The sequence below is a fragment of the Acinonyx jubatus genome, chromosome C2, assembly GCF_027475565.1.
Source record: "Acinonyx jubatus isolate Ajub_Pintada_27869175 chromosome C2, VMU_Ajub_asm_v1.0, whole genome shotgun sequence".
NCBI lineage: Eukaryota > Metazoa > Chordata > Mammalia > Carnivora > Felidae > Acinonyx > Acinonyx jubatus.
The window spans coordinates 17,650,385-17,662,502 of record NC_069384.1 but is presented as its reverse complement, the minus strand read 5'-3'; the positions used below and the strand labels follow the sequence as shown (position 1 = coordinate 17,662,502).

The 12,118-nt window shown below is 41.7% G+C and overlaps 1 long non-coding RNA gene across 1 annotated transcript in view; it reads left to right on the top strand.

Annotated features, from left to right (window-relative positions):
• The first annotated feature begins 530 nt into the window (after positions 1–530).
• Positions 531–12,118, top strand: part of LOC113594404 (uncharacterized) — a 57,612-nt gene continuing 46,024 nt past the window's right edge. The window contains exon 1 of the long non-coding RNA XR_003414805.2: positions 531–900. This is a non-coding gene — a long non-coding RNA (uncharacterized LOC113594404). The remainder of the gene's footprint in view (positions 901–12,118) is intronic.

The following is a 12,118-nucleotide window of genomic DNA, read 5'->3' as shown; positions in this document are numbered from 1 at the left end:
TCATCCTTTTTCTTCCATAAAACCAGTTCTGTTGGATTGACTTTTACTTCCAAGTCTGCTTGACGCATCAATATGTAAGGTGTTACCCACAAAATGTAAAATTTTCTGAAAATCCGTAGTTTTTAAAAATCTTTTCATGAGAGTTTACGGAGCCCTGAGTCGATGGGAACTTCACATAAATCTAGAAAGTTTATTTGTTTGCTGCAGTAATACAGTTGTTATAATCCAGGGTTGGCATTTTTAGAGAGTCCTGAAACTACAACAGCTAGGTGTTAGGATGTTTCCTGTGTTTATAAATAGAATGCCTTAACATGTGCTAGTGTGTGTATTACAGTATAGAGAAAGATAATGTGTAGGAGGGGTGCACAGGGTGATGGCATGTGGTAATGAAGGTGGGGGAGCTCCCCTTGGCCCGGAGGGTGGGAGAGTAGGAGTTAGGTGACATGAGGACAGGGAACAGGAAGGGCATTCCAGGTAGAGGAGTAGCTGGTGCCCAAGCCAGGAGATGAGATGATGGTTCTTGGAGGATCTGTAAGCAGCTTGTAGCATAGAGTGGTAAGAAGTGGGGCCGGAGAGACAAGCTAGAGCCACGTCCTGATAACCTTTCCTTTTCAGTTGTTTAGTCACAACTCTCTTTGCTTCCGGAGAGTTTTCAAGTGCCTTGAAGGGCTGTAAATACCAGACCGAGACAGGTGAAGCTTTTCCCAAGACGTTCGCCAGCCTCAGGAGAGCAACATGGCAAGACCTGCACTTTAGGAAGAAGACGCCGTCTTGATAGAAGAGAATGGATCAGAAGGAAAAAGGCAGAGGAGCCAGTTGGTAGATTGCTGCAGTTAAGTGAACCTGAGAAACGCATCATGAGGTGGTGAATTAAAGCCGAGGCTTTGCCAACGGAAAGAGGTAGGAGATGTAACATCAGCACAGTCAACGCGGTTTGCTAATAAATATTTTCTCACCGAATGAGGTGTGACTAATTGGATGTGTGGGGTGAGGAGGAGGGAGAAGTCGAGGATGAATTGCAGGTTTAGGCTTGGGAAACTAAGTGGGTGACAAGAAAAGTCATTGCTTGGATAATGAACACAGGCCTGCTGAGGTCTTTGTGTGCCTGGGAATGGTAATGTTGCCTGTGGAATAATCTTACCCATGCGGTAAACCCTCTGAGAGCAAGTCAGTGTCTCCCTTTTCTCCTGTAATTTTTTTCCAGCCCTAAGAACAGTACTGATCACACAGAGTGTGGTTATAATCCAATGAATCTGGCATATGTGTTATCCTTCTAAGCAGAAGTGACAGGTCCTAATTGAATATTAGTTGGGATTCGTTGGTTACATGCAACGGAGAGGGATTCTGACTGACAGGAACCAGGCAGGGAGAAAGCGAGTGCAGGGAGCCCCCAGAAGTGTGCCATAACACGAGGGATCTAGTCAGGAAGACGCAGTGGAAACGGATGAACCACAGCAACTTCCAGTCCCTTTGTCCCTTCGCTCAAGATTCAAATTCCAGAGTGCTCTGAATTATTGCCCACCTTAAGGAACATCTCCATTGCTTAAGTAGGAGAGGCTTGGGCCCCTGATTACAGTCCCACAAGAGGGGCGGGGGTAATTCCTCAAACATTTGGAAATCACGGTGTTCTTTTTTTTTAATATATGAAATTTATTGTCAAATTGGTTTCCATACAACACCCAGTGCTCATCCCAAAAGGTGCCCTCCTCAATACCCATCACCCACCCTCCCCTCCCTCCCACCCCCCATCCACCCTCAGTTTGTTCTCAGTTTTTAAGAGTCTCTTATGCTAGCCGGCCATATAATGACAGGGCTGATTCTAGTCTTTATTGTTTTTTGTTTCAAAAAAAATTGTTTTTAGATGAAAATGAAGCTCGTGAAGGACGGGCATGAGCAATTCACCCTCCGGCTAAAAGGGACATGGATCTTTTTCAGTTTAGCCACTCTCTTTGACAACAAGTTTCATCTCGTCTTTAGTCTGTAGAAAGTAAAACGAACGTTTGGAAAATCAAATGCAAGCACTAAGTTATGGGACCCAATAGGAAATTCTTGGTCAAGAAGGAAATAGTATATAGAATATAATTGAGGAGAAAACTGAAGAGGTAGGGGTGGGGTGGGAAAGGAAACAAGCAAGGCAAGGAAGGGAGGAACACCCACAGAAGAAAAATCCAGCCTTATTTGGATAAACTTCGGAACAACATTCAAACCCAATCTCTAACCCTTGAGTGTCTGGAGGGAACACCCGCCACTAATTACAGGACGCAGATATGGAAGCCACTTCAGGGTTGTGGGGTCCGAACCAGCATCCTGATGGCGGCTTTTAAGATGTGGCTAGGGTTGTTTGTTTGGTGGCAGAAGAGAGTTTAAATTTGCTTCCATTGGCCTTGGTAGATGTTGATATTTCTTCCGTCTCTAATCTCATTCCAGAGCTAGGGAGGTACCTGTGCCAACAACTATGGCTTTGTTTGGTATGGCAGACAATCCCGGTGCTGCCATGGAATCACCGCGAAGGATGTTTATGGGAAAGAGGGAAACAGGACCCTAGGCCTATGGAAAGTTTTGCTTAGAGATCACTGTGACATTCCTAACCCCATCCCTTTTGTTGATAGAACTGCTTGCATGCTTGTATGGTTGACTCCGAAAACCTTGGAAGCATTTTAAGTTGGTCTGTATTCGAAACCACAATTTTGGTGATGTTTCTGTTTTCTTTTATTTCTGGCAAATTCTTTTAGACAACAACAATTGTTCTTTCTCTGCAAACAAAGATGAGCTCCACCTTGAGAAAGCCCGAATTCCTTCGTAGGGTAAAAAGGAGACGGAACATCACTCGTGACGTGTGAAAAGCACTTTTGAAAGCCTACTTAGCATTTTCTGAGAGAAATGTGGTCCTGTTGTTGTATTAGACATGGTATATAGACGGGCTGAATAAATATGCACAGTGAATGTTATAACTCACTCCAGCACTTTCCAGTTTTCTTTTCTTCCCCCCAAGCTACAGAAATGTCTTAGAAAATATATAATGAATGATAGTTCATTTTTTTGCAAATTTTATGCAAATTTTACTTTTTATGGATTATTTTTTTTCCTTTTTTAAAAAAATTTACTTATATATTTAGAGAGAGAGAGAGAGAGTGCAAGCAAGGAGGGGGCAGAGAGAGAGAGCAAGAGAGATTCTCAAGCGGGCTCCACACTGTCAGTGCAGAGCCTGACCCGGGCTTGATCCTACAGCTGTGAGATCATGACCTCAGCTGAAATCAAGAGTCAGATACTTAACTGACTGAGCCACCCAGGTGCCCCTCCTTTCTTCAAATAAATTTTAAAAAAAAGATTATGGAACAGCAGATGGGAAGGGGCAAATCTTCAAAATCTGGAAATCAGAGAGCAGAACTGCCTAAGGAATAAATTTAAATTATTTTTAACTTGTCACCCCAGGGCAGGGAGAGGGGGAGAAACCCTGGCATATTCCTTCTGCTTCAGAAATGTTTCCCTGTCCTACTGCTAGAAGAATTATTAATACACTGTCAGGGATGATATTGAACACATTAAACGTTGATTTGTGAGTTGGACTAGAGAACCTCTTACGTTCCAAAAATGAATATTTATGTTGCTCTTGTGGTCATGGATGTGATCCAGACTGCTTGGATCTGAATGCAAGCTCTCAACTATGGACTCAGCTACCATTTGTAAATTACAAACAAGTGGCCTTTTGTAGAGCTACAATTCTACATACTAGTTGATGCAGAAAGTCCTGGAAATTTCACTTCCCCAGTTGCTTTTTCATTTGATTGTTCTGGAGAGAGTTAAGCGAGTGTGGCCATGTGTGTTTTTGTGTACACACATATATGTCTGATGATATATGATGTATACACGTGCACGTATGTATACATATAAATACATATGTATACATAAATACATATAAATATGTATTTAATGCATTTTATGTATGTATCACTAGCAAAGAGTAGACAGCTCTGATGATGATTGGTTAATGGTCTTGAGGAAAAGTAGATTGATATTCTAATATTTTCCCAACCCATCTCTTGTGGAATATGGTTAAAGTGAGCTTAAACTACTTTCCACTATCTCCTTTGTCTAGCACAGTCTACCTTATAATTTTATTTTTTTTACTGTTTATTTATTTTTGAGAGAGAGAGAGAGAGAGAGAACATGAGCAGGGGAGGGGCAGAGAGAGAGAGAGGGAGTCACAGAATTCAAATCAGGCTCCAGGCTCTGAGCTGCCAGCACAGAATCTGATGCGGGGCTTGAACTCGCGAGCTGTGAGATCATGACCTGAGCTGAAGTCGACTTAACCGACTGAGGCACCCTGGTGCCCCAACACAGTCTATTTTTTTTATAGTACAGGTGAGACAAGAAGGTAGGTAGAGATTGAACGGAATCCAAGATAGATCCTTATTTGTCTTGTAAGCTCTTTTTCAGTCTATGAGGGAGGGTACGATTGAAGTGAATGTTGAGATATTGTCCCATAAATGGCAATCAAGAGAGCTTCTGATATAGAATATGGAGGGGCATCTTGGTGATGAAAACCTGGTAATTCTTGGTAAGAATTTTTCCCATAACTCCCTTAGTGATGTCTACCTTCCTTTCAGGTTATCATTTATTGAGAGTGCAGAAACGTGTGTGATACTTGGGAGAAATCCCTTGAACTAATTAATGCAGACTACGGTTGGCAACAAAATCGTGAGACTATATGTTCATGTTGGGGATTATTTCAAGAGAGGTTCGAAATGGAAGTTGCTGGACCTGAAGCCATTTTGAGCTATCTACCAAAATAAAAAAAATGTATTCCCCGAGAAATGCCCCCAAAATTGCACTGCATTCATGATTGTATTTCCAGATCAGTTTTCATGGATAGGAGGTGTCCTTGATTCTATAATATAAGAATAAATTCCCAACTACAAGAAATGTTCGAGTCTAGCTGTGTTCCGGTATGCAATCAGTTGACTTTGCATGATTCTCTCTCCCTTGCACCACTCCCGCCCCCCGGAGGGGGAGAAGGAATCATAATAAGTTATCACAAGAAACTTTTAATATTTGGCCTTATTTTCAGAATTTACATTTCCTGTATTGCTGTGTCTTATTTCGGGTAGGATAATACCAATAGGATTCCTTTGGAGTCTGAGAAGTTTACGCCAAAAATGTTCACCACCTTTACACCAAATTTTCAGTGGTACTTATATCGGAACTATTTAAAACCCTCTACATCCTTCCCATGAGTTGATCATCTATTCATGCTACGGTGAGAACTTCATTAACATATGGCAACACATCTAGAAACAGAGCGGCAAGGTCAAGTTGAAGTCATGGATCATGTCAGAGAGCCCCAAATTCTAAACAAAAGCAGCTTACCTTAGAACGCTCTTCAGTCAGTGGTGATTGCTTTGGCTTTCTCAGTAGCCTCATTGATAATCTGCCGTTAGAAAGCTTTCAATAAGTGCATTTAAAAAAAAAATCTGCCCTTCTGAAAGATGAGTAAGAAGTTCAGTGATGTAAGCATTAGATACAGATAGTCGTTAAAGTCAGTGTTTTTCAGAAAGTCTCACATCATCATTATATTTAATGCTAGCACTACTTTGTCCAATATAGCAGCCGTTAGCCACATGTGATCGAACACTTGAAATGTGGCTAGTGAGAAAAAGAACTGAATTTTCAATTTGATTTCATTTTAACTTCTTTAAATAGAAACTGAATAGAAAATATATCATTGATAGTTTTATGTTGCCTGTTCGTGAAGATGGTAGCTTTTGGGGGATATATTGGGTTAAGTAAAGTATTTTATTAATAATAATGTTACCCGTGGCTTTATACTTTCTTGTTAATGTGACTACCTACGAAAAAAATAAAAATTCCTTTGTGGCATGCATGATATTTCTATTGGACCGGCCAGTTTGGCCTTGAACTTGGTAGGGCTCAAAGATGTCTGAATTACTTCAGTGCGTAATCTCTCCTCATTTCCTCCCATAAAATGATACTACGTATCTGGATTTTTTTCATTGATTTACTAACTGGTTCAGGACGAAACGGCTCATTCTTCCGCGTGATTTCCCAGTTCCTTGGAGAGCGTCTTGTCTTTTCTGAGTGTTATTATCAAACAGTCAAATTCACCTGGTCTTCCTTGGCTCCCTTAATCCCCCAGGCTCACTGATGCCAACAGCCATGAGCCTGGCGTTACAAATATTTTTGGCTTCCATTTTAGATGCGGTAATGCCTGAAGGATCTCTCCATTCTGTCTGCTTCAGTCCTGCTAGTATGTTGGCTGCTCCAGATGTCTGAACTTGGCCTTAAACCTCCGCTCTCGCTCCTTGTCACATCCCAGATGCACTTGTTAATCCCGGTCGAAATTACTTCCCATGGTTTTCCTCAGAATGCTGCTTCCTAAGGAGTGTCCTGCCAATTTCACACCCCGACTCTTGGGGCTCAGAACAGTGCCAGGCCGGAGGCAGAGGCATTGTTGCTGTTTTCCACCATGCTAAGCACTGGATGCAGCGCTGTACAGGATGACCTGGCTTTTGACCTCCCGTGACCCGCGGTCTAGTGGGAGAGGCACAAAACAAACACTTGTGGGTTTTGTGTCAGGCTGCTGGAACCCGCCTTGCCTGCAAGCACAGAGAGGGGAAGTGCCTGAGAAGTTTGTTTTCCTTAGAACCAGCTCTTAGCCAATGGCTGGTGCACGATGGAATATAGACACTCTGTCCCCCAAGGAGGACAACTGTGGGGTGAGACCTACCAGGGGTGCAGGGTGCCTAAACTGAAGTTACACTCTGTGGGGCTTTGTTACTATCCCACTCTTTTTTCCCTCTTTCCATTTCTGGCCCTGCATCCTTACTCCTTTACTTACATGCTAAATATTTGACTTACATCGTTCTCTCAAATATCCTCATCTCAGTATTTGCTTCTGGGGAATCCAACCCGATGCCAGCATTTGTAGGTTCTTGAAGTGGTTCTGGGAAGCTGCCTCTCAAACTGAGAGTCAAGAATTGGGTCTCACAATGGCCAGATGGCAACAGAGTTCCTATTGTTTGTGATCAGTGAAGGGGTGATGACCTTTGGCTTGCGTAGCTTTCCAATTGTTGGTACTTTTACCTCTGGTGAATTCGGATGGGATACAAGTGAAAAGGGATGCACTGGGTTGTGTAACAGTATATAGTTTGATAGTTACGGTAATTAAAAGAAAGGTGGAGATGTCTGGTTGCTGCTAAATTATGTATTGTACAAAGAAAATACTGTACATTGGTTGGCCAATTACCACTTCTCGGGGGAGGAGGAGATCAAGAATTCTGTTTCTGTTTTATAGATGTTTAGTTTGTATCCAAGGGAGATTTCCAGGGTGTTTATGTGTCTGCAGATGGACTCAAAACTAGAGATATAAAATGTCACATCACCGGGATATGCATGGTATTTGACACAATTTGTGTAAACCAGAGTTCTCAGTAACTGGTAACAGAGACCATTGCAAGAAGTGAAGAGTATTGAATGGACGCTGAGCAACTCACAGAATTGCCAGAAAGACTTAGAACAAGGCTCAGGCAATTGTCATGAGCAAAGAAGGCTGGGAGATGGCCGTGACTGCACAAACAAGGCTAATGCCATAGATCCTTTCCATCACTACACAACTTGATGTCTCAGCTTGCCCAATCCCCACTTCCATATCTGATTTCTGGAAGCCACTGTAGGAACCTCTACTGGTGCCCCGGATGATAGATGTGCAGCCAGCATCAGAAAGGATTCTGTACCAACTGTTTCTGTGTCTCACAAGCTCTAAACACTTTTGGACCAGCCTAGGCCATGTGTCCATGTGTCATGCATCAGCCACCATTAGGGTAGGTACCTTTTGAAGCTTAGGGGAATATTGTTGACCTTCAACCATGCAGTTGCGTCACCATGTAAGTTCATTTGCTTTCTGTTGCCGAGTCCATTGTATTGGAATACAACAATTTGTTTCTATCTTAAAATATCCTTGTCTTCAGCAAGTTCTTAACGGTTTCTCCCTATGTTTACTTTTGGAAGGTTTGTAGCTTTCGATTTTACATTTTAGGCTTATGATCCATTTTGAGAAAATTGTCTCCAGGGTATGAAGTAAGTGTTGACATTCTTTTTCTTTTGCTACATAGCTGTCTGGTTATTCTACCACTCTTTGTTGAAACAACTCCTTTCCCCATTGTATTTCCTTAGCACATACATTGAAAATCAAATGACCAGATATGCGTGGAACTATACCTAAGACTTTTATTGTATTCCTTTGAGTGATATGTTTGTACATTTGGAAATACCACCCCGTCTTTTTTTTAAAACCTTTTTTTTAAAGTTTATTCATTTTTGAGAGACAGAGAGAGACAGAGCGCAAGCGGGGGAGGGGCAGAGAGAGAGGGAGACAGAATCTGAAGCAGGCTCCAGGCTCTAAGCTGTCAGCACAGATCCCGATGCGGGGCTCGAACTCATGAACCACGAGATCATGACCCGAGCCGAAGTCAGATGCCCAACCGACTGAGCCACCCAGGCGCCCCCAGAAATACCACCCTGTCTTGATTACTGGGGGAATTTTGGCCATTCTTTCTTTCTTTTTTTCTTTTAATCTTTTTAATTTCCTCTTTTTCTGGCAGTTAAATTGTTCCACAGGTAACAGCTTCTGTTTATTTGTTTTTCAATCTTTTTTCCCTCAGTATTTAGTTTGCATTTCCCACTGCTATGGCTTTCCATTCATTAATCTTTTACTGTCCAGTCTCTAATCTGCTCTAAAGCGCATCCAGCGAATTGTCCTCTCAGATACTATGTTTATCAACTCCATTAATCATGTTTTAAAAATCTTTAATTTTTTTGTCATTATGTTCTTATTTTCATTTAATTCCTTGAGAATCTTTATGCCGTTTTTTTTAAATTTAAAATGTTTTAAAAATGATTTCTATTTAATTTTGAGAGAAAGAACATGAGCGGGAGAGGGGCAGAGAGAGAGGGAGACACAGAATCCGAAGCAGGCTCCAGGCTCCGAGCTGTTAGCACAACCTGACATGGGGCTTGAACTCACAAACTCTGAGATCATGACCAGGGCTGAAGTCGGATGCTTAACCAGCTGAGCCTCCCAGGAGCTCCAATATGCTGCGTTAATATACTTGTCTGCTAATTCTATCATCTGTCATTTCTCAGTTTATTTCTATTAAACCTTTCTTCTGACTATGAACTACTTTCCTGCTTCTTTTCATGTTCAGTATTTTTTGTATGATTATAGACATGGCACATGTTATGGTGATAAGTGTATGGATTTTGCTGCCGTCATTTCAAGAGCGTTGAAGTATATTTTGGCAGGAAATGTAGAGACTTGTGGATTATTTTGAGCTTATCTTTCAGCTTGTTTGAGGAGGCATGGAGTAGCTCTACAGTAAAGACTTTATCTGGGGTGTCTATTGAATGCCTCAGGCACTCGACGAGTTTTCTCCAGTTTGAGTAGTCAGACAAAATAGTTTGGGACTTTTTCAGCTCATGACTCTGTTGTGGCTTTTGTTTTGTGTGAGAGAGAGAGAGACAGAGAGAGAGAGAGGTAGGCAGAGGGAGAGGGGGAGAGAGAGACTCTTAAGCAGGCTCCATGCAGGGCTCGATCTCACTACCGTGAGATTGTGACCTGAGCCAAACTCAAGAGTTGGATGCTTAACCAACTGAGCCATCACGGTGCCCCTTTCCCTTGTAGCATTTTTTTTTTTTTTTTTGCCCAGCCTTATTGTGTTTTACTATATGCAAGGTTTAACTTTACCCTGTGCACACATTACTAAGATCTCAAAGGGTCCCATGCAGCTTTCTAGAGCTATTTCTCTGAGCTTCCTCATAATCAGTATTCTGCCTTGGAGATCCATCTGCTGTCATGTCCAAATGTTAATGCCTACCTCATCCACTCAGTGGGACTGCCACACTTTGCTTGGGCTCCCGTTCCCTGCTTTGAGACTTAGAAAGTGCTTCCAGAAGGAAAGTTGCAGTGATCACACAGCTCACTTCATGTGTCTCCCTTCTCTCCATGATCATGGAGAGAGGTCAGTTCATTGTGACCTCATGTTTATTTTGTGACTTTTAACATTTATATTATCAATCAATTTATCAATATTTTGATAGCATAGTTATGAAATAGATCTACGTGAAAATAAAATTAAGGTTTAATTAAAATAAATTAATTAAGTTATGAAATAGATCTACATGAAAATAAAATCAAATTAGTTCTCTTGAACATTCGCGTGTTCTTGTTAAATGTAGGGAACATTGTATTTTTTACGTTTTTGTTACAGAGTCCAGACTGAACATTCATTCTCTCTCCCAACTTTTCCTTTTCACATTCTTTCTGTTTTACTCAGTGTCTCTCTGCCTCTCTTTATTTTTACTCAAGGCTTGATTTTGTTGGTATATTTCAGCCTCTCATTCATTCATTAAATGTGACTGGAAGTGAAATTCCAATAGAAGTTTAGCACAAACATGACTGGTTTATTTCAGTGTAAGCCCATCAACCAAAGGCAGAAAAAAATTCCAAAAAATTCTATTTGCTGGAAAATTTGCTAATAAGCTTTTGGTTACTCAAAGGCTTGGTCACAGTGTGGGACTTGAGGGTGGGAGGCCTGGGTGGAGAGAAGACAAAATGTAATAAACACAACAGAAATTCACTGGCATCAAACTGATTGGAGTGCACTAGGAAAACAAGTTATGAGGGAACTATGAAACCCGACTTTGCACTTTGGAAAAATGGAATATTTCAGAGATGCCGATTATAAAGATTGGAGCCATACCAGTGCCCCAAAGCAAGGTTTCTGTTTCAGGCCTGCGTAAGCACTTTTTATTCTTCATTCCTAAAGAAATCTCAGTTTGCAAACAGGATGCATACCAGACCCCTCGAGGATCTCAGAACTCGATCTACGTGGAGAATTAATGCAAACACAGGCTCTTCTTTGAGAGAGACAAAAGGTTAAGCTAAAATGAAACGAAGGTGTTTCTTTTTTTCAGGCGTGTCTGTTTTCTAGTCCACTTGTTGACTCTGCCATGAACTGAAATAAGTTCATGGTGTGTGCTTGGTTTATTCGACTTTTGATTTTAAAAAGCGAGGGGTGAATTTCAGTCTCTGAATTTGGAAGAATGCATTTGGAGTGAGGTTCTCCTAGCTTCTTGGAAGAAGTGACAGTGAAGTTGGTCCTTAGAAAAAGAGCACACTTTCAGTAGCAAAATGGCGGGATGGAGCCCTGCCATACAGAAGGGATGGGGTCCTTCGATACAAGTACATGGGTCGAGGGCCAACTCATTTTAGATGAGTGAGAGTGACCCTGTGGTGCAGGACAAAGGCAAAGGGGAGACAAAGTGAGAAAATTAGGCTTGTGTATGCCCCAGAGTGCCAGAACGGGGAGTTCTGTTTGAACAATTGACAATCGGTAGACACTGACAACTTTAAGTAGAACTCCACGAAGAGAACGTGGGTACACTTAGAAAGGAGGATTAAAGAACAACCAAAGTTTAAGGAGCTATTCCTCTGTGCTCTTCGTTATACAGGCATGCCAAACTCCCCATTTTACAAACAGGGAAAACAGGGCTGAGAGGTTGAAAACGTGCCAACGTCTGAACCCTCAGATCCAGGTTTGTTGAATGAACAAATGCCTAAGCTTCAGTCGGGACAAGGCGAAAGACATGGCTCAGGACCAGAGATCTGGCATAAGGCATGGACGCCAGGGTCAAGGGTAACAGAAGAGATCCTCTAGCCTACGTCCAGGTAGAGCTCCTAAGTTGTATCTAATGTTACAGAAGGTGGGGCAAACACCAGAATTCTAGCTTTATTACTTTGCTCTGGTTATCAAAGTTAGTAAGATTTCTGGATTATTATTACTTTGTTCTGGATTATCAAAGTTAGTAAGATTTCGGCACTCTCGGTACGCTTAATAGAATACCTCTTTTATTTTTAAGTTTATTTATTTATTTATTATTTATTTATAAAGAATAAGTGTGTGAAGAGAGGAGGGCTAGAGAGAGAGGGAAAGACAGAATCTCAAGTAGGCTCCATGCCACCAGTGCAGAGCCAGGCCCAAGGCTCGATCTCATGACCCGTGAGATCACGATCGGAGCTGAAATCAAGAGGTGGAGGTCTCAC